Genomic DNA, 27,637 nt, shown 5'->3' on the forward strand with positions numbered 1-27,637 from the left:
TAAATCATGTGTAAATCTCGGAACGCGCTGCCGGCAGTAGTAGCAATACTGCTGTGCGCTGTGCACAGCAATATTATCGCACTTTTGTGCATCAACTTCACTGGCTGTTATTAATTCAGGGAGTTTTATTGAGTTTCACCCCCAGGAGATTTTTTCACAAGGGAAAATATATTCATGTGTATCATGCACATACTAGCATAAGCTGTGTGCATACTGACAATGGTCACAGACAGGGGAAGGAGGGAGTGCACTGGATTAAACCTTGTAAACAAGGATAAGTTACAAGAAAAAACACATATAGATCCAGGCACATCGCCTCAAGTTAGGACATTTAAATAAGTTATTGTGGTGGTGCTAAAGTGGGTGTTTTTAACAAAATAGCCAAGTTAAAAGCTGGGGTCTTAGTACAAAAGAATACAGTTTGCACTATGTATGTTACAGGACCAGAGCTAGGACACCTACAAATACTGGGGTACCTCTGCGCAGTGTAGGGGACTGCACAAGTGAATCTATTTTGTACCCCGGCTTTTAACTTGGCTGTAGCAGTGGTTCCCGGGTGATTGTTTTCTGTAAAAGCATTTGTATGAACCTTTGCATGTGAGTGTGTGAAGGGTTAACTTGTGCCGTTACTTTGCTGATGTTCTGGAAGTAAGGTGCAGATTCTCACACAAGAAACCATATACTGGAATCTTATTCCATTCAGAGACCTTGTATTACTCACTGCCTAGTCCTAGTTATGTGTGTTTAGCAGCCTCATTCCTCATGTACAGGTTAATGAACTGTACGTGTGATGTCTGAAAAATACCCTCCCCATAATATTACATGGAAAGCGCTAAAAAATTCTTGTGTATTCAGGAAATACAACAGGATAAAACCTGTTACATGAGCAATGCTTGCTGACAACATACTCCATGTCAGTCAGGTCAAGGACAAGGCTTTCCAGCATGAGAGTCCAGAGTGGGCCTCCCCAACTCCTCCCTAATTGATCCCATCTCAGTATAGGTGGCAAATGTGCCCTTAGTATTAAGTAGGTTCCACCCACTATAAGTAGCCAGATGTGTCTTCAGTAATAGGCAGAATCCTCCACAGCATAGATAGCCCGATGTTCCCCCTATATTAGATATCGCCCCCCCCCCCCATCACCAATAGGTCAAAAGCGGAGTGTGCTGGAGGCTACGCATTGGAATCTCTCTCTGCTCCAGTACTCTATGCTCATGACTTTTCTGAGATGGCCAGGGGGCATATTTGGGAAGTGGTTGCCCGGGATGGGGAGGGGGGGGTCGGGGTCGAAACGCGGCCAGAGCATCTGCCTTAGCCCAACCCCTGATGCCCCCTCCAGTCAGAGATGAAAATGGGGGTCAAATTCTATATGTAGTCCCTAGAGTTTAACATCCAATGTTTTACAGAAGCACTGTTAACTATTATTATTTATATACTGGTAAATAGCAACCAAAATCTTGTGTGTCTCTGTACAGAGTACAACACAAATAGGTTCAGTACAACAGAAACAAGAAACACTACGGGGATGGTGTATTTAGGCATTATATTAAGAAATGAATTTTCAGTACAATACTGAACTGTTGCATACACAGAGGACACGTGAGAGAATGCCACTTGGCATGTGTGAGCAGCTGACACTTAAATATCATTTTCGTGGACTATATTGGCAACAACTTTGCGTGTTTTGTCTACCATAACCTAAGGTTGTTTGAATGAAGCATTTTAGCAATAAATTGAGCCTATACAACTGTAAATACTGATGCTGGAGTTTTAACAAACATCAAAACTAAACAAACAATTATCTGCAGTGAAACGTCTGTTTACTGCACCATTCAGGATAAGTCTGTTTACTGCACTATTCACAGTTAACGTCATTAGAAAGAAAGGCAAATTTTGTTTTCTCAAGAATACAATATCTTTGTCCACAATATGAGGCGAATTGTTTAAAAGGAAAAAAATAGACACTGCTTGGCCTGCATGCTATGCGTCTGTTACAGATTAATCATTAAATAACGGCCGAGCGGTGGCAGCATGTTGTGCCGTGTTAGTTATTAGTACTGGAGAAGTCTACAGCTGAGGCGACTGACAGTTTCACTGCCTGAGTACAGGAAGATCCCCGAGTCTGCAGGCAGTGTGCGTCTCTGTTGCAGGCCATCTCATGCCTGATAAGGACACCACAGTTTCCTGGAAAGCTTGCAGTGCGTGAAGTCAATCTAATGGTATCAGCCAATAAATGGTATCACCTCATATTTACCCTATGTTTCAATAATAAATACGGTAATAATTTAGAAGATATAGATATATATATATATATATATATATATATATATATATAGATATAGATATAGATATAGATATAGCTAGCACAAATGAATATTAAAAGAGACAGATCATTGACTGTAAATGACACTGTGGGGTTGATGTGGCTCTGTAAAATGTAAAGCTATAGGCTTCCTACACACCAGCGGTTCTGGATGCTAGCCTGGCTTTCAGGAGCAAAAAGAGATCATTTGCATATTCAGCAGTGGTGCATTGTGGGTAACCACAAATATTCACTTAAAGCTGAATTATTGCAAATTCTTTCTGTTTTAAGAAGGCAAACCACACTAAGTAAATGACACTTATAAGCCAAGGATTGACAGCAGATGTTTGTGGGCAAGTCTGACTAGAAACAATAAGATATTTATATGGCATGCCCAACAGGTACATTCATATTTGGTGGTATAAGTATGCCACCAATTTTCCAGCTGGGAAATCGTCTACGTGTTACCTTTCCTCACAGTGAAAATCCCTCTGATGATTTAACTCTGACTCAGGGTCAGTTCTAGTTACAGTGGGGCTTCTGGGAAAAATTAACCCACTCCCCCCCGCACCCACGTAGGCAGCATTAGGGGTCCTTTATTTCTGACAAATTTCACCCCCAGGGCCCCTGGACCAGCTATGGATTCCCCCAGGTCTGCCCCCCTCCCATTCCAAAATGTATCTTGGCCCCTGAAGAGTTTTGGCAGCATAACAACTAATCTGTCTAGTTGACACGCTCCTCCATTAGTCTGTGCATTACTATCTTCATGAGAGGTGCTTTTCCTCCATGACTTGGCACATGTAATTATGCAAGAAATACAGAAATGTATAGACCAATGGAGGAGTGCTTCAGCCGGAACCAAAATAAAGTTGTGTGTGTGTTGGTGTCAGGCCTGCGGGGGCCCTGGGGCACTTGCCCAGTTTGCCCCTATGGAAGTGCCGATCCTGCTTTGACCTCTCTCCTCCATCAGCCCCCTGCTCCCCATCCCCCCCCCCCCCCCCCCGGCGCACATGCACACCTAATTTTATCCTGTCCTGAGACCTAGCTCTAACCTCTCCACTATCGTTAACCCATTTCCAATGCCTGGCCCTAATTTGCTCTATAATGTAAATGCTTAAAATTAAGGTGAGCATTGACGACACAACCTTGATTGTACAATCTTACCAAATCTATGTAGTAGAAATGTAAGCTGAGTAAATATACAGTACTTTGTATAATCTTACCACATTGAATCAGGTAGTCTCTCAAATTAAATCAATCAATCAGTATAGTCTTTCTGGACACCTTTAACCAGCTGGGCGGTATGGACGAGCTCAGCTCGTCCAGTACCGCCGGAGCCTGCCGCTCAGGCCCTCCTGGGCCGATTTGCCCCAAATAAAGTGCAGCACACGCAGCCGGCACTTTGCCAGCCGCGTGTGCTGCCCGATCGTCGCCGCTCTGCGGCGATTCGCCGCGAGCAGCGGCGAAAGAGGGTCCCCCCAGCCGCCTGAGCCCTGCGCAGCCGGAACAAAAAGTTCCGGCCAGCGCTAAGGGCTGGATCGGATGCGTCTGACGTCAGGACGTCGGCTGACGTCCATGACGTCACTCCGCTCGTCGCTATGGCGACGGTGTAAGCAAAACAAGGAAGGCCGCTCATTGCGGCCTTCCTTGTTTATTCTGGGCGCCGGAGGCGATCGGAAGAACGCCTCCGGAGCGCCCTCTAGTGGGCTTTCATGCAGCCAACTTTCAGTTGGCTGCATGAAATAGTTTTTTTTTAATTTAAAAAAAACCCTCCCGCAGCCTCCCTGGCGATCTTATCAGAACGCCAGGGTGGTTAAGCCCCTTTTAAACTATGGCGTTGGGGTCGGCTATTTTATCGCAAGAGGCTGCTAAGTCAATGAAAGTCTATGGAGACTTTCATACTTACGTGCTGCACTGCCTTGGAAGTAGTGTATTCACCACATAGCCACCGCAAAATCATCTGTGCGTTATCACATGGATTATTCAGTAATGCAAGTCTATGGCAACACAGCAAGTGTGAACGATGGAGAGAAGTGCAGTGCGCATGCGTAGACCGATGGGCTGTGACTTACTCCCTGTCCGGCAGGGCGTACCTATACTTATCACCGTTGGCGCACTTTGCCGCAGGGTCATAGGAGTACAGATTTGTGCAGTGCGGCGATCCCCCGATAGGCTCCCCTGCCGTGGGCTCATCGCACAAGTGTGGAAGCAGCCTCAAGCTGCTAAGCCTAACTGAAACACCTAACCTCCATACCCCTGATCTCTCATCCACCACCATAAACAAGGTCTCCTCGTGTCTCTCAACAATTTCCTCCTGGATGTCTTCTAGGTTCCTGAAGCTTAACCTAGACAAAAACGGAGCTCCTGATCTTTCCAAACCATGCTGCTGCACCCCTCCCAGATTTCCTCCTCACAATCGACAACACAACCATTCACCCTACCTCCCAGGCCCGCTGTCTGGGTGTCACCTTGGACTCTGACCTCTCCTTCATCCCACACATCCAAAACATCACCAGAGCCTGCAATTTCCACCTCCGTAATATCTCCAAGATCCGCCCCTTCTTAACCCCGGACACGACCAAACTGCTCATCCATGCCCTTATCACCCGCCTTGATTACTGTAACTCCCTCCTTTCTGGCCTCCCCTTGAAACGTACTGCCCCCCTTCAATCAGTGATGAACGCGGCTGCAAGACTCATCCATTCTTTGCACCGCTCCGCATCCACATCTCCCCTTTGTCACTCGCTGCACTGGCTCCCTAACCATTTCAGGATAACTCAAGATTCTATGCCTGGCGTATAAATCCGTGCACAAAACCTGCCCTACCTACATCTCGGAGCATGTTCACAGGTATACACGAGGTCGTCCCCTCTGATCCTCCAATGACCTTCGCCTCACCACCCCACGCATCTCCCACTCCCATGCCCGCCTGCAGGATTTCTCAAGAGCCGCCCCCACCCTCTGGAACGCCCTTCCACCACCCATCAGACTTGCTCCCTCTTTCAACACAGTCAAGCAAGCCCTCAAAATCCACCTCTTTATGATGGCCTACCCACCTCCTACTACACAGTAACTCTCTACTGAATATTTCACAGCCCCACCTAGTGTTTCCACCCCACCCTTTAGATTGTAAGCCTCTGGCAGGGTCCTCCTTTCCCTAGTGTAATCTACAGGATCATGTGCTCCTGTCCTATGACAGCCTGTACTTGTATAACTGGGCCTACCTAACCAGCCCATATTGCATGATCATGTATTTTGTACAATTTGCGTGTATAACTTTGCTCTGTGTTGTATAACCTTGTTATGTCGGTCATCCTTGTATCATTGTATATATTTATTGTCCAGCGCTGCGTAATATGTTGGCGCTTTATAAATACAATAAATAATAATAATAACCTACCTTTACCATCTCCTAACACTAACCTTCCTAAATTACATCAGACCAAACCAATAGCCCTAGCAGATTCTCAGCTTTTGTGGCCATCCCCCCAACATTGTATCCATCCACCAGGGGTCAAAATCTAGACAGAGCACTCAGCTATGCTCCTGCATAACAGGTACAGCCATTATGTCCCAGCTATGTGAACTGGTCATATTTACATGTTCCTTATGTGGATCCTGAAACCCATCCTACTCCTTTGGTGCTCATCATGTGATGTCACAAGAAAAGTACAGAGAGAGGAGAATGGATATAAAGCCAGTGAGAACCTTCCTTAGGAGGGCAGAGGGACGTCACTACCCTGCCGAAAACACAATACTCCAGTAGTGCCCTAGTTTTTTACTTTACCTGCTTCTGTCCAGAAATGGACCTAAGCCACTGAGAAACCACAATTATTCTGAAGCAGCTATGGAATTCAGTATCTGATACTGGAGAAAAAGTGCGCCTGGCAACCCTCATCAAAGCCCTTATTCAATCCAGTTTTTCTCTTAAGCTTTCTCCTGGGAGATAATTTTTCATCTTTTGTTTAAAGGATGCCAGAACCAAATAACACTAGAGAAATGGGAGGAGCAGGCATATACTGTCACCTATCCTGATGCCTTCTGCTCCCCCCATTCTCCCCTCTGCCCCCCATATGACGTAATTGTGACATCATGCGCAGTGCACTCCCGGCCACAGGTCCGCATTGTAGGACGCGCACAGCCCAGGCATCAGGACAGGTGATAGTATATGCCTGCTCCCCCCCCCCCCCCAAGTTTCTCTACCTTTATTCGGCTCTGGCATCCTTTAAAATAGGATTTCAGCAATCTGCAACCTTAAAAATACCAAAAAGTAGGTGAAAAAGTACTGGTACAATTATTCCGAGTATTTCCTTGCTTGGTGGCTTAAAAGGCATATTTTGTTGAGGTTTAAAAAATCTCACCTAGGAAAAAACTTAGGAGAATGTGAATGGAATAAGGGGCCAAGAGTCTTATGACATGGGACTCTATGTTAGACCAAAATTAAGCTTATTAGTTAAAACGAAATACTCGGTGCAGTACTAATAACACTGTCCACATTAACACTTGAATTCATTAATGTTTGCAGATTACGTTGTGTCTCGCTGAAAGAATGGAGCAGCCCACAGATATATCAGTTTCACGCTCGGTGCCTAGAAGGCAGAGACAGTCTCCTTTTCCCTGACTGAGCAGTTCTATTAGAAAAGCCCCATAACACGACCCGCGACATGCAATGACAGAGCCACACAAAAATGTCATTGTTCAAGGACTGGGAAATCACAGGGACAGATGACAAGCTGCTATAGCAAGGCTCAAACAGAGAAGTCATTGCAGATCATGTACAGTGTCCTTCACAGTATATCTGTCATGGCACACATCTCAATGGCAATTCTGGAAATTCTGACTGTAAAGGCAGTGTAAAAATGCAGCCTCAGTACATTCATTTTTGCTGTACCCCTACAGAGACCATTTTCAGGGTTGCTCTGAAAATATAATGTGCCAAGTACCATAAGACAGGGTTCACAAATTCGTATGTGTTTTGCAAAAACACGAAAGCTTGCAAAAACGTGTGCGCTGCACATCCAATGAAAATAAATTTTCGCATGCGTTATAAAAAATGTACTTCTTGCAGCATATATTTGCATATGGTATGCAAATTCCCATTGGCTTTCATTGGCTGTTCTGAAAAAAAATCATGCAAAAATTTGCATACAACGCAAAAAAAAAATGTCCGTTTTCCTTAATGATAAGTGTGAACCGTGCCTTACTCGCAGTATCTGTGGTACAATTTCTATTATGTATTTGAGCATTTTATTTATTTATTTAAGTATTTATATAGTGCCGACATATTACGCAGCGCTGTACAGATTATATTATCTTGTCACTTAACTGTCCCTCAGAGGAGCTCACAATCTAATCCCTATCATAGTCATACGTCTATTTATGAATGGTGTAGTGCATGTATCATACACGAGGGCCAATTTTAAGGGGAAGCCAATTAACTTATCTGTATGTTTTTGGGATGTGGGAGGAAACCGGAGTGCCTGGAGGACACCCACACAGACACGGGGAGAACATACAAACTCCTTGCAGATGTTGACCTGGCTGGGATTCGAACCATGGACCCAGAGCTGCAAGGCGAGAGCGCTAACACCACATCACCATGCTGCCACGTAAAAGCAAATCTGAACTGAAAATAAATTAAAGAGATAATTGTATGTGTACTAGCAATGGCATAGAGAACTTTCCTGGTGTCTTACATTCTTATTTTCATTGCGCAGGGTGATATTATGGCTCTAAATTGTGCACACCATCCATGACAGTGCGATATAATCTGGTTCATTCAACTCCCAACAAAAAGAAATAGACAATTTGCTTTTCAGCACTTTCTTCCTATCAGATTGTTTACACAGATAGGCCTGGTGCACACCAGAGGAGTTTTTCTGAGCGTTTTGAGTTTTTAAATCTGCTGCTAATGTTATCCTATGTGTCTGTGCACACTGGAGCAATGAGGTTTTGTAAAAAACCCCATAGCATTACATTGGGAAGAGCTTTTGAAACCTCTAAAAGCTCTTCCCAATGTAATGCTATGAGGTTTTTTACAAAACCTCATTGCTCCAGTGTGCACAGACACATAGGATAACATTAGCAGCAGATTTAAAAACTCAAAACGCTCAGAAAAACTCCTCTGGTGTGCACCAGGCCATAGAAGTGTTTCTATTTGGTTTTCGGAGAACTAACTGCTATATTTGAATACATACGTTTTTTAACACTTGCAATGAAAAAAATAAGAAGTAAAGGCACAGGCAAGCTCTAACAAGGCTTAGTACTACAGGTATATGTATCCATATTTGTCATATCATGTCACATAAAATCAGCTGTGCATTAAGCGGTTTATATTATAAGGTATACAGCATAAAGTGAGAATAACCGACACAATGTTAAAGCAGTAACACACATGCAAGCCTGACAAAAACAGCACTCAATAGTACTGAACTGCAGTTTTCGTACATATCCTATAGATGCAGATTTCAGATATGTACTTTTGAGTTAAGAATCTATAAGTTGGTCCTTCATTGCTCCTTTGTCTTTTTGGTGCAGCTCCAGTGAGTGTAATTAAAGGGACACTGAGCAGAGGCTGTGGGTATGCATTTAAGCATACTCACTCCTATTTGGTATTGAGAATACACTCACCAGTCCCTTATGTAAGCTCTCCTCCTCCTGATCTGGCCGCTATAAATTACATTGGATCGGCGACACTGAAAGTTGCTCTGTGACTTGGAACAGGAAAACTGCGGGTCCTCTCTGCGCACATGCAGGCTTACAGGCTTCCTCCTCCCCTCCGGGCATGCACGGCAATATGACACGCAGCAGAGGGAGGGAGAACAAGCTTTTAAGCCTGAGAGCTTACATAAGGGGCCTATGAGTGTATACTCCATATTATATAGGCGTGGGTATGCTTAAATACAAACCGACAACATCTGCTCAGGGTCCCTTTAAGTAAAATCCACATCCCAATAAGAAGTTCAGAGCAGATTAGAGTCAGAAAAAAATTGCTGATAGTAAGTATTAGGATCAGGCTAGGGTTTGTGCCTGGTTATTGTTTGGGATAGAGAGAGGTGTCCAGGAAAGTTAGTTACTAATAGTTATAGTAATAGGTTAGGGATCACTTGAATGGTTAAGGTTATGTTCAGGTGAGAAATCAGGGTTAGTGGTGGTTTTCACTGGTGGAAGAGCTAAAAGAATGCAAGCAACAGATTTGACCTAGAAGGTGAGGGAGGAAACCATGACAGTCTCACAGGGCAATCTCTCTACTACAGGCTGGTATCTAAAGGTGGCCATTCAAGCATAGACTGCCACCCGATGTGGCAAAATGACTGATGCCTTCTACACACAGCACATCAATAGATTTCCAACACATTTCAGTAGTAAATCTACTGCAAAAAAAAGAAATCGATCTAACTGCAGTGTTGCAAAGCTTGAGGCAGTGTAATAAGGGCTGTCAATCTACCACCACTCCTGCCCCACCCCCAAGGGAGAGGGAGATTTTCCATCTTGTCCAATTGATACTTCCCATGGATTAAATCAATTAGGACACCTATCTTTTCGGACATGTTGTGCAGTAGTTTATGAAAGGGAGAACCGAGAGCCCAATATAGTGTAGTAAGTCAGGACAAATGGTATAATGAATAGTAATGTATATACTCACAAACCAGGGTTACCTCCAGGCAACCACTGTATAAGCAGGTGAGGAGATTGGCCTGTCCTCACTCAGGACTAAGAAGTCGCTCTCTGTAGACGTGAAGAAGAAGAATGGGGTATCCCCCTCCACCAAGGGTGGATATATAATGTAGTATAAGACTAAACAGAGGCGCCAAAAGTATAAAAACAGTGTTTAAAAAGTTAAAAATTGCTTTGGAGGCAGTGGTGGACTTACCTCCCTCAAGCAGACACAAGAAGCTGTGTATTTCAACAAAAAAGTAAATTTATTGGTACACCCCAGGGTATTGCTTACAACGTGTTTCGCAGGTCTGTACCCGCTTCATCAGGCAGTAGAGATAGGAGTACACAGCACAATGTCAGAATCACACCTGGCGCCTTGTACTCCTATCTCTACTGCCTGATGAAGCGGGTACAGACCTGCGAAACGCGTTGTAAGCAATACCCTGGAGTGTACCAATAAATTTACTTTTTTGTTGAAATACACAGCTTCTTGTGTCTGCTTGAGGGAGGTAAGTCCACCACTGCCTCCAAAGCAATTTTTAACTTTTTAAACACTGTTTTTATACTTTTGGCGCCTCTGTTCAGTCTTATACTACATGTTGTGCAGTAGATTCACAATACAATTAGATCCCTGAGATAGAATCTGCTGGGAAACAAACAGGAAAATTGCTACATGTATGGCCTGCTTTATACAGTCTTTATCCTGACACATATCTCTCTACAACAAAGCGCCTCACTTCCTTCCCAACATAGCAGACTAACTAGAGAGGAAAACCGGGCACCAAGCAATGTGCCTGATATATGCTCTACTTTTCCTCTTTTTTTTCGATTTGCTTATTTACTTATTTTCAACCTTAAGGGCCCTTTTCCACTAGAGCGATTGTGATTGCTGAATCGCAAAATCGCAAATCGCTAGTGATTTTTAAATCGCTAGAGTTGTTACTTTATCATAGAAATCACGAGAAGTATTTTCCACTACAGTGATTCGATTTGGAAATCGCTAATCGCAAATCGCAATCGCTTGCTGGAGCGATTTTTACAATGATAATGCAATGCAAATGAAAATCGCAAATCGCAATCGCATAACAGAATTAATGAAAAATCGCAATCGCAATCACTGGCGTTTGTGATTTGTGATTGCGATTGCTAGTGGAAAAGGGCCCTTAGGCTACAACATGTGTGATGAGCAATCACAGCCTGCTCTTCCAGCCTGATATCTAGTATTGCCTCCTGTGCTTCATTTTTCATACAAATTCACATTTTCCATGTTCCTACTGTGTCATCCCACAATGGCTGCAGGAAAAGCAGGCTGAGCAAACAAGCTGATATGACTCTGCCAGCACTTGTGTTTCCCTTCTTGCTGGGAGATATAACCTTAACGTCATCTTCTGGGGTGTGCAAAGGTCTTCCAGCTGGGAAAGCCTACTAAAGCTCCATGAGGAACCTTCTACGAGCCAGCTGGTTTTCTCAGCCTGCTTTTTCCTGCAGCCGGTGTGGCAATGGACTATATGTAGCTTCATTGCATCTGCTACTTCTTAAAGTGCCTAAGATTGTAAAAGTTACACTGTTCTCTATATCATACAGCAGTCTCCACTTTAATGATGAAAGCTATCTGGCAATTGTAAGGAGGCAATTAGGATGATCAACTCAAATATGTCAATGCGGATGTCACGATTGTGGAACTTTCCCCGTGATCAGCGCACAACGCGTGCGCTGACACGGCGGAGATCCTCCACAAGCGTATAATTTGCAGGAACCCAGCAAAAGGTGCTATGCACCTGTAGAGGGAAATTCCTGTCGGCAGATGGCGCTGGGGAGTGCAGAGGAACCAATCCTCTGTACCTCCACAAGTGCCAGACAGGAATTGTACGAAGCGCAGAACGCAATCGCAAGAGAGGCGATTGCGAATGAAATTGAGCAAAAGGGATAGGTTGTATGTGTGTGCGCCAATCCAGTCGCCACTCCGCGACCGCGCACACACAACAGCAGATACGAAATAGGAACGCGATCGCGAGAGGTGCGATCGCGAGACGTGACACAAGGCAGAACAGAATAGAATACGAGGGTAGCAAAGGCACAGCAAATAGAATAAGGAGATATGGAAAATAACGCTAGCTAACCGCGAACACCGCACTCATTCGCAACAGTGCACGCGGTTATGCGCGATCTCCACGTGATAAGCACAATAGAGACAAGCACGCCTACCTAACCATAAACAGACAAACATGAAACAGGGGACGCGAGCGCTTGCTTAACGGTTACCTCACCGAGTCTGTAGCAAGCGCAGCGGACAAGACAGACACACGAAAAACAAGAACTAGGCAGGAAGGATCCACCGCTCTTCCGCCAGAGCAAGTGTGATCCAAGCAGGAACACAGATCAGAAAGATCCACAGCCGCTAACGCTAGCGGCTAGTGCGATCTCAGCAAGACAGAACGATTCGCTATCAACCGCCGCTGGTGACAGCGCAATCGCGACCGACAAGACAGAACAGAAGGATCCCCAGCGCTCGCACAAAGTAGCTAGCGCGATCCCAGGAGACAGAACAGAAGGATCCCCAGCGCTAGCACAAAGTAGCTAGCGCGATCCCAGAAGACAGAACAGAAGGATCCCCAGCGCTAGCACAAAGTAGCTAGCGCGATCCCAGAAGACAGAACAGAAGAGATAGCTGGTAGCAACCGCTGCACCAGCTATACTCCAAGAACATAGATCAGAACCATTTCCTGTCAACCACCATAGGGACAGGACAATGGCAAACAGGCAAGACAAGACAGAACAGGCAATACAGATAATACAACCTGACTGGGCTAGAAGGGGAGCCTAAAGCAACCCCCAGGAATTAACTATACTAGATAGCAATGGCTGACACTCCAGCAGTGTCCATCAGGAACTGAGCATGGAAGGGAAATGACCAGCGAAGCATTCTGGGAAACATAAAGCTCTTATATTGCCAGTCATCAAAGAAGGCAGGTAGGGGATTTGCATAACGAATGTATGCAAATTCCCCAGCAAGAGAACAGAACAGAAACTTGCAATGGAAAGACAGGTCTCTGTTCCAGAGACCTGCAGCCCACAGACTAGAGGAATGGACAAACAGCTGTCTGCCTGTGCAGCCAGCTGAGCGGATCATCACAGCGGACATCAGTGCAGATTATTAAAGCAGCAGGGACAGCCATACTATCCCAGGGGGAAAAAAACACATACGGTAAGTAGATCTGTCTTCCTTGACCTTTTTACCCTAGAGGAACCCTGCAAATACTTTGTGGATCACAAGGAACCCCTGAATTTATTTTGCAGGTCTTTAAAAGCTGGTGTGGCTGTTTAAGCTACTAGCCACTATTGTAACGCCCTTCGTTATAATGTCTCATTTTATTGCTTTTTATTAATGTGCTCATTATTATTCTGACCCCCAATTTAGTGCTTCTTTTTACAGTACCCCCTATTATAGTGTGCTCTCTATCATATACTTACCCCAACCCCCACGATGGGGAAAAATGCCAATGAACCCTTGTAGAGTACTCAAAGAACCCGGGGGTTCCAGATAACTCGGTTTGAGAAATCCTGAACTAGATAAATACTTGTTCTACTTACATAACATATGTATTGTACTGTCCACATTTTGATTTCAGTTAATTTTATATAGTAAATAAAGAGAAACCAGTTTCAGGCATTTTCCATCTTTACTGCCTCTGACTGAAGCCAATCCTGATGTAATTTCCTCCCTCAGGGCTGGTTCACACCAAAAACCGCAAGCAGATCCGCAAAATGCTAGCAGATTTTTAAACGCTTTTTTTTATTTTTATGAGGCGTTTTGCTAGCGTTTTGCGGATTGCTGCTGCGGTTTTCAGTATAGTAGATTTCATATATTGTTACAGTAAAGCTGTTACTGAACAGCTTCTGTAACAAAAACGCCTGCAAAACCGCTCTGAACAGGCGTTTTTCAGAGCGGTTTGCGTTTTTCCTATACTTAACATTGAGGCAGAAACGCATCCGCAATCCAAAAAATGCCTCACCCAGGCATTTTTCGTTTCTGCAAAACGCCTGCCGCTCTGGTGTGCACCACCCCATTGAGATACATTGACCAAGCAGATCTGCAGCCGCAAGCGGATCTGAAAACGCCCAAAAAGCCGCTCGGTGTGCACCAGCCCTTACTCTTTTTCTCTTAGAAATTGCACTGTCATATCTAGCTTGCTTTGTAAACACATGTAAAACACATGTAAACACAGCTTAGATCATATTGCAGCAGCTTCTGCAGAGGGGTGAGGTGTACCTTCTATGTTAGCCTTGTGTCACACTGAATTGCCCTCATCCAATCAGTGAGGAGTAAGAAAATGGGAGGGGAGATTTTATTCATTGTGTTATAAACAGACTACAGCAGTACAAATTAACTAAACTAGTACACAACTAACTATAATCCCTAACCTACCTAAGCTAGTAGTAGGCTAAGGCTACCTAGGCTAGCAGGCCTAGCCTGCACAAAGACTAACACTAACCTAGCACAGTAAACAGTATACACTAGCTGACTAAAAACAATCAAATTACTACCTAACTATAAAAGAGTACAATATACGTGTGTAGAATGAGTGTAGGATGCAAAATGCTGGGTTTAGCACAAGAAAAGCACTTGCTCTCAGGCGCAGCAGCACTGGGGTTGCTCTCAGTACCACAAGTCACTAAGCAAGGACGGGGCTCCGCAACATGGCCGCCGCCTTATATAGAGGAGGGGAGGGCCAGGCTCCCCTCCTCTGATTGGTTGCTAGGGTTGCCAGGGCCTCGGCTGGAGGACTTCTGATTGGCCCAATGACGCCATCCTCAGATACCGAAGCCGAACCTCGTGATCACCGCGTCATCCGGCCGAATTCGAGTGCGCCTATTCGGGAACCTTTGGATTTGAATTCAGTATCAGCATTCGTGATTCGGCAACCCTGAAAATCTACCCGAATATTCGGGTATATTCGAATTCGAGAGTCCTGATGAGCACCCCTGGTAATTACCAATTCTGTATTTCATATTTTGTATTGATTCTGTATTTTGTATAGGTGTATACCATTTTCTGTATTATTATGTACCCCATGTTTGTTTCTCACTTTGTACAGCGCCATGGAATATATTGGCGCTTTATAAATCAATAATAATAATAATATGCATTCCTTTATAGACTAAAAAAACAAGTGGAAAAAGGTGAAATATGTACACCTCAGTAGAACCATAAATAACAAATCCTTAGGGCTAGAATATGGGTTATATTTACATAACAGACATCTTTGGCCTGACCTGACTAGTCCCCAGTTGGTCTGGTCACATAAGATGCTGATAAGTTAATTGCACAGCTTGACAATTGTGCTTGGCTGCAGAAATAGGAGTCAGAATAGGAGGATTAAAAAACAGGGCAAATCTAAGCAGGGGTTAGAAAACAACCAACCATGGGATACTTTGGAAATTTGTGGTTAACTGCTTTCTCCTGAATTAATCTATAAAAAGCACAAGCATGTGAGTGCCATAGCAGAAAGCATTCCAAGCGCAACAGCTTAGAGGCCATTCATTCCCTTGATGCATACAGTGTTTTTGTCCTGCAATGCTTAGACCTTTGTTAACCTGTCTGGGCTTGTAGTGGGATGGAACTTAACCATCCAACCAACTATTTAACCATGTATCTTAAAATTTGCACACTTCAGCACTTGTCCAAAATAATCCACTTTAGAGCAAACTTGCCCACGAGTGTGTATCTCAGAGTGTGTGGAGGTCTTCATCTGGGTCACTCATTCCTCAAGGGGTATGGTAGAGGTGGCGCATTAATTGTTGGTTTGTAGACCGACTGTGGTGCAGCATTCCAGAATCAGAGGATTTGACGCTGTGTCCCCTTATAGCTGAATGTTATCCAGACCTGGATTGATGCACAGTTGCATGATATGCTTTTGTAACCATCCATGAAAATAATGAACTAGCTGTACAGATTTGGGACAATCCAATATAGTCCCAAGAGGTACATTACCTAAGTGGATACATGCTTCTCTTCCTGGGAAACTGTGGTTTATGTTATATTAACATAAGATGTCACAGCAAGAGTGATGGGCACCAAGATATCTGACCACCCATACAGCAGCATATCTGGCCAGTATTAAAGAAAATGAGGGCTTTTGGGGGGTGGCAGAAAGAAAAAGATTAAAGTTGATGGAAGCAGCAGATAATAGTTTCTGAAATCACTCCGATTTCTTTTCCCCAGTTTAATGATGCCTGGATTCTGCCACTGACAACATTCATCACATTCCATCCTTGAATTTGCACTAACTGAAAAATAAAAGTCAAAATACACACACACACACACATCATACTTACCTTCTGCATAATCTGCTTATCAATCTCTTTCTCCTCTCCAGTGTCCTGTTTGTCCACTGTGATCAATAGAATTCTCTATCCTCCATTTTAAAAATGACAATGACCCCGTAACAGCTTCTAAGTCAACACTCAGTAATATTGCTTGAGCTATGGGCAAACATGGACATTACCTTGCACATCAGTTCTCCTTTTAGGTATAAAAAGGCACTAAGCCTCTCAGCTTCCCGAGAGACAAGTCTGACAAGATCTTTTCAGAACTGGAAGGAATGGTAGCAGGAAATGGTGATTTTCTGAGAGAAACTGACAGCAAGGTAAGCATATAATATTCATTGCAGATACATCATGTGTTTATTTTAAATAATTTTACACAAGTCAGGTTACCTTTAAAGCTATATTCACAATAGACACAAATTCGGACCATTTTCTGCAGCAGAGACCAACAGAGATAAAATACACGTTGACAGATTCCTAGGTTATCTGTAGGATCCATTCCCAGATATCAATCAATCGAAGAGCATGATTGGACAAGCAAGAAGACCAGACCAGAGCAGTGGCAGGCAGAGTGGGATGCGGGAAGTAGTAAGTTGTTGCCCGCCCGCTGCCACTGCACATTCTAGTCTGGAGGGGGAGTGGCGAGGGGGGGCCCCCAGGTGAGGGGGCGAGACTGCCCCTACCTGTTGCTCTGTGCCCGCCGCTGCTCCTCCTTCCTGCGCTGTGCCCCCTCCTGCAGTGCTTGGGCCCCCCAGGGACACTAAAAGTGAGGCCTGCTGGGCAAAATCCGAGCTCCCGTTGGCTCTGTCCGACCCTGCTCCAGGCCCCAGGCAGTTTCCTAGAATTGCCATGTGGATGATCCGACTCTGGCAATGAGGCATGGGTGAGCCCAGTCTCAACCTATTGTAGCAACACAAATGTAAATAATTCCATACTTGCTTTTCTAGTGAGACAGGGAGTTGGATCAGCTTCATCATACAAACATTTACAGCAATTTGGAATATGCTTGTGTGCAGCAACAAATATTTCTGACAGTCAGAAGGGTGTTTTGTACTCTTGTATAGGTCCTATACAGTCCAGTCTCCACCAGCATAGGACTGAAGCATCAGACTAGAACTGAGCTGTACACAGTACTAGTCTCCAGCAGGAATGCAAGCAAACAGAATATATTTGTAGCTCCAATAGATTTGTTTCAGCAGAGCAGAAAATAATGTGGACTGTCTCTGCCCTTATGTCCAGTACTAGCAGCTGCTGAAAGAATTTGACTCATCCCACGAAATTCCAGGAGGATTTAAGATGTGTTACATACAGTCACTGCAATAATTCCCCACTTGTCCAGGCGATTAGATATTCCGCTACTAATCAGGCTAGCTAGCAATGCAAGAAAGTTACATTTCTAACAGGACTTTAGCAGTGGTATAGATAAAGCAGAATGGTCATCTTTTCACACAATGACTTTTACTGGCATGTTCACCCATCTTTAGGAGTAGTAGCAAAAATTTAAAATTCAACCCTGGGCTCTGCTAAAAATTAAAGTACTTAAAAAAGCCCACATCCAGACAGAAATTACACTTTAAATATGAAATGTGCACCTGTGGTTTTGGCCTTTAAAGCTTTAAACAAATATATATCAAATGTCAACAGTTACATGGTCCAGACCTTCATACTGTGGGCATCGGACATTAATGGTTGCAGATTTGACTACACTGACATCAGATTCTCTGCAAAGGATGATGGATGAGGAGAATCTGCATGTCAGTGGGCTATTCCATATTAGCCAGAGCTCAGTAACTCCCCAGATCCCTGTGTTGTGCCTGACTATACGCTGCAGCCTGAAAACCCTGCCAGACTACCTGACCGGAGAGGTACATGGGCTCCCTTACACAGTCCCTCCTCCTAGAGGCCCTTCATTTAATTAAGAACAGGGGAACTGTGTGTGGTCATGCTGAATTTCAAATAGAAGCCATGTTATTAAGCTTCAAAACAAACAAATAATATTCTTTTGAACTTTAACCACTTCACAACTGATGGGTTTTACCCCTTGACCACCAGAGCAATTTTCACCTTTCAGCGCTCCTTCCATTCTTTCGTCTATAACTTTATCATTACCGTACTTATCACAATGAAATGAACTATATCTTGTTTTTTTTGCCACCAATTAGGCTTTCTTTAGGCGGGACATTATGCCAAGAATTATTTTATTCTAAATGTGTTTTAATGGGAAAATAGGAAAAAATGTGGGAAAAAATGTATTATTTTTCAGTTTTTGACCTTTATAGTTTTTAAATAATGCATGCTACTGTAATTAAAACCCATGAAATTTGCCCTTTTGTCCCGGTTATAAAACCGTTTAAATTATGTCCCTATCACAATGTTTGGCGCCAATATTTTAATTGGAAATAAAAGGTGCATTTTTTTCAGTTTTGCGTCCATCCCTAATTACAAGCCCATAGTTTATAAAGTAACAGTGTTATACCCTCTTGTCATAAATATTTAAAAAGTTAAGTCCCTAAGGTAACTATTTATGTATTTTTTTTTATTGTAATTTTTTTTTTCTTTTTTTTTTTTTTTTTTAATTACAAGGAGTTAAGGAGGTAAGGAGTTAATTTTGTGTGTAAAACTAATTTATTTGTATGTGAAAAATGCTTTAGGGTGTAGTTTTACTATTTGGCCACTAGATGGCCACAGTAACTTATTTTATGTGACCTGCAAGCATCCGGAAGGACGCTTGCAGGAAGTACAAAGAGGCTGGGAACTTTTTTTTTCTCACAATGATCGCCGCGCTGCTCATCGGGGAAGCAGCGGATCATTGCGGGGCTTAGATCAACAAACGTGAATGGATTTTCCCGTTCATTGATCTCCGGGCGAGCAGCCGGCAGCGTGTTTACCAGCGGGAGTGCGCGCTAGAGCGAGCGGGAGCGCGGGCAGAGGCGGGAGTGCGGAAAGTACGCATTTCTCCGTCCCTGGTGGCGAAAGGATGGAAAAAGGGACGGAGAAATGCGTACGCGTGGGGGTAAAGTGGTTAAAGCTTGGTTTTGTTATCACAATTGTTTCCTTAGCCAGATAGAAGTGTTTTGGCTTCACTTTACTTTTTAGGAGAGCCATGGCTAAATTGGACCGTTGTTCCACTACCTCATTTTCATAGATAAAATAACTGATTTTTAACACTTACAACAAAAAAAAAAAAAAGAAGAAGGGACTTTAGGGAAATTATTTCTAGGACTAGTACACCATATACCCATGTTTATCTCTTCATGTCACGTCAGTTTCAGTACATTTTAACCACTTCGCATCTAGGCCTCTTTTGCTTATCTACCACATCGGTTTTCAAGTTTTAGCTATACCCCTATTTAATCAGCCATAACTTTCAACTACTTATGACACCTTGGTGATTTATACATCATTTGGGGGGGGGGGGGGGGGGGGGTCGACTTTCTTTGGGTGCTCTGCTTTTATTTTATCTTCTATGCATTTTAAGGGGAAACAGAAAATGAAAATGGAAAAAAATAATCATTTCTGTTTTATCAGCAAGAACAATAAATGTATTGTCCCTGTTACCCTGATTGCTGCAATGAGGGGGAAAGGTGAATGGGGGGTGATCATGCGTGCGATAAGATGCCAGGAAGGGGTTACCTAGTTAGTGTAGTTAGGGAACCTGACCTGGGCCTGATGCTGTGCTCATTCAAAGCCATTGACTGATAGTCCCATCGCTGTGTTTTAAATGGTGGCAACAACAACGTGAATATACTGTAAGTCAGTGATAAAGTGGTAAGGTTATAATAGTATTGCTAATGTATAGCAGCAAATGGGAAATTCTGACTACAGTCTAAAGTTTGTTTAAATAAAAAAGTAACATCTAATCCATAAAAAAAAAGGGGGGGGTTGTGCCTTACCGTTTTTACCAAACTGTTTTCCAATGCCTTGACAGATGCTGCATGTGTAGACTGAACATTTGTCTGTCAGCTGCCCAAACTCTGGTCCTATCCCATCACCCTCACAAGGTAGTGAGGGAGGCGCTGGGAGAGGGTCTTTTTGAGTTGATCACCTGGCCCAGCCTACCTTCTTCCTGCGCTGCTGAGATGGAAACTCTGTGGCTAGCACTGAAAATACTGCTTTGCAGTTTTAATAAATTCGGTGTAATTACTTTCTGTTCAGTGTGTAATAAAGCTTTTCCCTAATTCCACGCGCCAAAGGGTTTTTATAAAAGGACAAATATGAGAGCAGTGAGATGTAGTTTCTAATAGCAGGCATGGCTTTTACAAATATAATGAGGGGGAGTGGTATGGTTTTAATGCTTCAATATACACCTAGAAGGGAAGAAACTTTAAACTGTAGTTGCACAAAGAGTTAATGTCTCTCAGAAGTTGAGATGATCAATGTGGTGCTAATTTTCTGACACATTTCTTGTATCTTGCATACAGTTTCAGCTTGGTCCAATCAAATTTAGAAAAATCAGCAACTCATTGACTGGATCAGATCTACTCTCTTTCTGGGGAAGGAACTCCCATTCTGCCAAGAATGAAGAGATACTAATAAAAAAAAAAGGGTTGGGCAACCTAACTTAATTATGATAAGCTGTGCACATTTTAACAAATTAGTTTCAATAAATGCCTTCCTACTCTATGCCAACAGGATCAGAAGGTTCTTGTTCAAATCCTTTTACATGGAAGTTCTACATTTTGCAGTAGAAACACTATAAAATCCATGTATGCACAACAAAAGAATAAAGTAATTATATTGTGAAGAAACTTGATTACTAAGAGTTTGTTCATACAAGTTCACACCAAAAGAGGCAAGCAAGTCTTACAACATAAATTCACATAAAAAATTATGAACATATTAAAATGTCAGAATACTGTTCAAGGAGTCCTTTCTTAGCACAGTGTGTGCTGCATGGCATCAGGGTAGCTTCATGCAAAATATGCACATCAAGTCCAAACTGGTTCAAGATGGGAAAAACGCTGGAAAATTGACAAACAATCCAAAGCGTTGTATAGTAAAGCCCTAGCCAACAAAAAAAAATAGCTTTGGATAATGTGGTAAAGGTGACAATCTCTTTTTCATATTTATTGCTGTCCTGTGTCTCAACCTATAAGTGCAGAGAGGAAGTGAGGAAATTGTTCCATAGTGACAGAGATGGCAACAAATAACACATTATTTACAGAGAGGGCAAGAGATAGAATCCCTAAATAGCTTTTAGTGCTCATGTTCTTTTCCTATCTCTGGGACTAACAAAACTCCATACATGTCTCAGGAATAAATTAAAAAAAAAAAAAAAAAAAAAAAAAAAGGAAAAAGAAAGAAAGAAAGATATCTCAAACTATTGTCACACTATTTAAAAGTGAAACAAAAATGCTTCTGCAGTAGGGCTTTGAGGAGGGGCTGCAGCAGGGTTAAAGGGAAGGTTCAGGGAGGGGATTACAAAAATAAAAATAAATTTCCACTTACCTGGGGCTTCCTCCAGCCCGTGGCAGGCAGGAGGTGCCCTCGCCGCCGCTCCGCAGGCTCCCGGTGGTCTCCGGTGCCCGACCCGACCAGGCCGGCTGCCAGGTCGGGCTCTTCTGCGCTCCATTTCCTGGCACTTCTGCGTCCCACGCCGGCGCGCTGACGTCATCGGACTTCCGCCGGGCTGTACTGCGCATGCGCAGAATGTGTACCACTTTAAAAATAAAAAAAAGTCAGATACTCACCTAAGGAGAGGGAAGGCTCTGTCCTAATGAGCCTTCCCTCTCCTCTCCCGGTGCCGGGTCCCGCGCAGGATCCCCCGTAGCAGTATTTGACCAGTTCGGTCAAATACTGCCACTTCCACCGCCGAAGAGAGGTTTCGGAAGCCTTCGGTGCACTCGGGCTCCCGAAGCTGGGCCGCGCCATACTACGCATGCGCGAGCGCCCTCTATGACGCAATCGCGCGTGCGTAGTATGGAGCAGCCCGTCTTCGGAAGCCCGAGTGCTCCCGAAGACCTCTGAAGTCCCTATGGCGGCGGACGCGAACGGGGGAACCAGCGCAGCACCGAGGGCACCGGGAGAGGAGAGGGAAGGCTCATTAGGAACGAGCCTTCCCTCTCCTTAGGTGAGTATCTGACTTTTATTTTTAAACTGGTACCCATTGGCTTTAAATGCATCAACCACTTCCCACCAACACCTGTTTTTCCTTTATGTAATAGAGCATATTTAAACGTCAATAATTTATCACTACTTATGACAACTAAAGGTGGCCATAGACTCGTTAGATTAGCAGCAGATAGCTCATCAGATAGATTTCTGATCTATCTGATGTGTTTAGGAACATTTTTTACTAGGAACAGATTTCCAATAGATTTCAGTATGAAATTTATTGAAAATCGATCTGATGGCATTTATTTGCCATCAGATTTCGATTAGGGCCAATGCAAAATGATAAGCAAGCTCAAAAGATCGACCTAGATTTTCCAGCATGTCAGATCGATTGAAATCGATCGAAATCAGCCGCAAATCGATCGATTGGTCAATTGATTTGCGATATATCGATTATTACGTTTTATTCTTTTGGACACCTCCTCCTTCCAGTTTAACCACTTTACCCCCGCGCGTACGTATTTCTCCGCCCCTTTTTCCATCCTTTAAAAACCAGGGACGGAGAAACACGTACTTTCCGCGTTCCCGACGCTGTCCGCGCTCCCGCTCGTAAACACGCCGCCCGCCGCTAGTAAAACCGCCGCCGCCCGCTCGCCCGGAGATCAATGAACGGGAAAATCCATTCCCGTTCGTTGATCTAAGCCCCACAATGACCCGCTGCTCTCCTATGGGCAGCGCGATCATTGTGAGAAGAAACTCACGTGTCCAGCCTCCTTATTCTTCCTCCAAGCTTCCGGAAGGAGGCTTGGAGGTCGCAATAAAGCAAAAAGTTACTGTGGCCATCTTGTGGCCAAATAGTAAACTACACCCTACACATTTTTCACATACAAATAAATGACTTTTACACACAAAATTAACTCATTACCTCCCACACTCCCCATTTTTTTTTTTTTTTTGTAATTAAAAAAAAAATCAAAAATTTACAATTAAAAAAAATACATAATTAGTTACCTTAGGGACTGAACTTTTTAAATATTTAAGTCAAGAGGGTATAAACACTGTTACTTTATAAACTATGGGCTTGTAATTAGGGATGGACGCAAAACTGAAAAAAATGCACCTTTATTTCCAAATGAAATATTGGCGCCAAACATTGTGATAGGGACATAATTTAAACGGTTTTATAACCGGGACAAAAGGGCACATAAATTTCATGGGTTTTAATTACAGTAGCATGCATTATTTAAAAACTATAATGGCCGAAAACTGAAAAATAATTTTTTTTTCCCCACATTTTTCCTATTTTCCCATTAAAACACATTTAGAAAAAAATAATTCTTGGCATAATGTCCCACCTAAAGAAAGCCTAATTGGTGGCGAAAAAAACAAGATATAGTTCATTTCATTGCGATAAGTAATAATAAAGTTATAGACGAATGAATGGAAGGAGCGCTGAAAGGTGAAAATTGCTCTGGTGGTCAGGGGGTAAAACCCCTCAGTGGTGAAGTGGTTAAATTATGTACTCATGTTTACTAAGTTTTTACTGTTTTTCATTAAAAAAACAAAACTTATTGTGGCGTGACCTGCTTCCATGGAGCACAGAAAGGACAGAGATATTGATTAAAGATGTGTGAATTTTCCAGACTCCTAGTCGGTGTACTAAGGCTGATTTTTGCTATTAACGATTTTCCGCTTCTAACAGCAAAATCTAATGGGTATAAATTCTAGCAGAAAATGGTGACATAACTGACACACTAAATTTAGAGCAGAACAAAACTGTGAAAAATACACACTCGGTATTCTAGGAGATTTAGGCTACTGCAATCTGGTAAATATGAAGGTGATGTACAATGAATGGAAATCCAGTTTCCCTATTGGCCAGTGAAGCCACCCACCATCCTACGGACCAGTAGGAAGATACGCCAGGTAAACAGGGTTGGAATGCAATAAAAATCAACACCCTTATATAATTCAGTAGCCAATATTCCTGGAAGTTATGACTGTATATTTTTTATATTTTTTATAATTAGCTGTATATTTTTTTATCAAGATTGTGGCAGATATTGCATAATAATAATAATAATGAACTCACTAAATATAATATTCACTTTAAGACTTTTTAGCTCTCTAGTAAGGCGGCATCTGGAATATGGAATGCAGTTCTGGGCACCACATTACAGGAGGGACATTGCAGTTTTAGAGCAGGTGCAGAGATGAGCAACAGAAATGATCAGAGGGATGGAAGGTCACTTACCAGGAAAGGTTAGATAACCTGGGCTTATTTCGTCTGGAGAAAAGACGCCTTAGAGGAGATTTAATTAAAAAGTATAAATACATCAAAGGGCAATATCAAAGCTTAGCCGATAAGTTTCTTGTCGCTAGGCTTCTGCAAACGACAAGGGACATGACCTATGTATGGAGTAAAACAGTCTTTGCCGCCTATTCAGGAGGGGATCTTTACAGTAAGGAGGATAAAATGTGGAATATATTGCCCCAAGAAGTAATCTTACCAATATTATAATGGGGAAGTTTGGATGTTTGTTACTCAATTACGCAACAATGGCTGAACGGATTTTAATGACATTTAGCACACACCTAGTACATTACCTGGAACAACAATATAGGATACTTTTTATCCCCATAACCAAAGAGACAATACAATTTCACTTGGAAAATGCAGACTGCAGCCATTCTTACACTGTTAATGGTAGGGTTCTCAAACCTTGAACAGTTGGTCACTGGGTGACTGGGTTTAATATTCAGAAAAGTGGGTGGTGCCTACAAAAGCCAATCAAAATGAATCTATTGATTTTCAAGGGGAATACTTCATGGCTGCCATTCTTGCACTGTTAATGGCACAAGCCTCAAACCTGGTACAGTTGGTTATTGGGTGACTGGGGTTCAAAATCAGAAAAGGGGATGAAGCCACAGACAATCAGATTTGTTTCATTTCAATGCAAATTATTGATGCCAAAGACCGCAAAGCTCACAAACTAGGTCATTGAGTAATTGTGTGTTAGTGTTAGGAAAAGTGGGCGGAGCCAACACCAGCCAAATACATACCCGGGTAATGCCGGGCCATCAGCTAGTAATATTATATATATATATGCATTTAAAGAGAACTTGGATGATTTTCTTGCAAAGAAGGACATCCACGGCTATAATTACTAGGAAATTATCAGCAGCATTGAACTAGCAATTTTATCTGATTGGCATCTGGAGGTGGAAAGGAATTTTTCTCCCTGTAGCGTTAATTGGTCCAAGCCTTGTAAGAGTTGTTTTTCTTTCTCTGGGTCACCTGGGATGTGTAAGGGTGCAGGCTAGTGTTATACTAATACCATACTTTTTGGTTGAACTCTATAGAGGAACGTCTTTTTTTATATACTTAACCCACTATGCAACTGTTGTAAGAAAATAAAATTGGACCTAGTGGTTCTGGTTCCTGATAACTAAGCTGTGCTCATAGTTCTAATTTAAGTAAACTGAGAAAGTTGTGGAATGCAACAAATCACTGCAACATTTTCACCCAAGGGACAGGAGCCTAAAGACTGTCCCTCTGTAAATAGAGCTCCTATGTATACAGACCTCAAAGCCAAGAGTGCACGGGATCATGCGAGCTGCCCTGGCTAGTGTCATGGTTACTTTGAAATCTTTTTAGTGGTGATTCAATGAATAAAAGATCTCTAGGACTTACAAACAGGATAATGCTTACCTTTGGTGGTTTTCTGGAGGACAATACAGAGTTGGTGAATCAGGAATGAACGCAAGAAACATGACGATTTGCCAGAGACGTCCATAAAGAAAACAAAAAGAAAAGACCACAGTCAATGTCTACATTCAGGAGCCATTATTTACACAGCCTGTACGATGTCTGATTCATAGCACAATCACTATAGCTTTAAAAAAGCATTTTATGTTAAAGGACAACTAAAATGAGAGGGATATGGAGGCTGCTATATTTATTTCCTGGCTATCCTGCTGATCCTCTGCCTCTAATACTTTTAGCCATAGACCCTGAACAAACATGCAGCATATCAGATGTTTCTGACATTAATGTTGGATCTGACAAGATTAGCTGCATGCTTGTTTCTGGTATATTTCAGACAGTTCTGCAGCCAAATAGATCAGCAGGGTTGCCAGGCAACTGGTGTTGTTTAAAAGGGAAAAAATATGGCAGCCTCCATATTCTTCTCACTACAGTTGTCCTTTATAAAAAATCTGTACTCTAAAATTCTTACAATAAAAAGCATACCATTCTATTCATTACGTTCTCCTGGGCCCCTCTGTGCCGTTTCTGCCACTCCCTGCTGCAATCCTGGTTTGTAATTGCCAGTTTTATGCAGTGTTTACAAACAAAAGACAGGGCTTCTAACCAGCATGTGATAGGCTGAGAGGAGCTCAGTCTGTGACTCATACAGAGCCTGCAGGGGGCTCGGAGAGGGTGTGTATAGCTTCTATCCTACCTCAAGCAAAACAGCACATTTCAGCCTGAGTGCCTGAGCCCGACAAAGATGACAAAGGAAAGAAGATTAGATTAAATAACAGAGATAATACAGCCACTGTGCAACTAGGAAAGGCTGCAGTAAGACAGACCACATTAGAACATGTATAGGAACTTATAGGATAGAAGAAATAAGGCTGAAAATTTTGTTACAGAGTCTCTTTAAAGAGAACCCAAGGTGGTATTTAAACAAGAAAAGGCATGCCACCTGACCCAGAGGGGTAGCCGGATAAAGCAGCGTCTATTACCACTGCTCCTACGTGGATTCTGGATGTCTGCAAATTTGGGAGGCTAGTGGGGCACAGGGGAGTCCGAGAGCCGCACACAGAGGCATGTCCTGCAGATGGGAATCCTGCCTCTGTGTCCATTTTCTACATGTAAAAACCCGCCTCGGGTACACTTTAAAGGAGAACTCCAGGGTGTGCTAACTAAAGCTATCCTATTGGGTAAATCAGTGTTGTGCTTTTTCCCTCCAAATACTTTTTCACTGGAATTGCTGAAAACAGCATTTTGCCACTAAAAAGCAGAGCATCATGGAGTAAGATAAATTGGCTTTTAATAGATCTTCTATTTTTGTTGCACCCGATGAGCTGTATCTCTCAGGCATTGATTTGTGTTTAAAGATGATCGTGATAAAATATGCAGAGTGGAAGAAATGTAAGATAGAAATAAAGTTGAATAAAAAATTTTTTTATAAATGTAAAGAAAATTTTAAAATCAATTGTATATGAAACAAGGCCAAGGATTTAAAAGTGTGCTCCGTAAAAAAATGTAAAGTGCCATTTAGCCAAATG

The 27,637-nt window shown here is 42.8% G+C and overlaps 1 protein-coding gene across 4 annotated transcripts in view; it reads right to left on the reverse strand.

The window, feature by feature from the left end:
• Window positions 1–26,135, reverse strand: part of KIF13A (kinesin family member 13A) — a 164,899-nt gene extending 138,764 nt beyond the window's left edge. For 3 of the 4 annotated variants that reach the window (XM_068236944.1, XM_068236945.1, XM_068236943.1), the window contains exon 1: window positions 26,055–26,135. The gene's annotated coding sequence lies outside the window, so the exon portion shown is untranslated. The remainder of the gene's footprint in view (window positions 1–26,054) is intronic. The other variant, XM_068236947.1, reaches the window with a different exon arrangement.
• Between the last annotated feature and the right edge of the window lie 1,502 nt (window positions 26,136–27,637).

Source organism: Hyperolius riggenbachi, chromosome 5 (assembly GCF_040937935.1).
Source record: "Hyperolius riggenbachi isolate aHypRig1 chromosome 5, aHypRig1.pri, whole genome shotgun sequence".
Lineage (NCBI taxonomy): Eukaryota > Metazoa > Chordata > Amphibia > Anura > Hyperoliidae > Hyperolius > Hyperolius riggenbachi.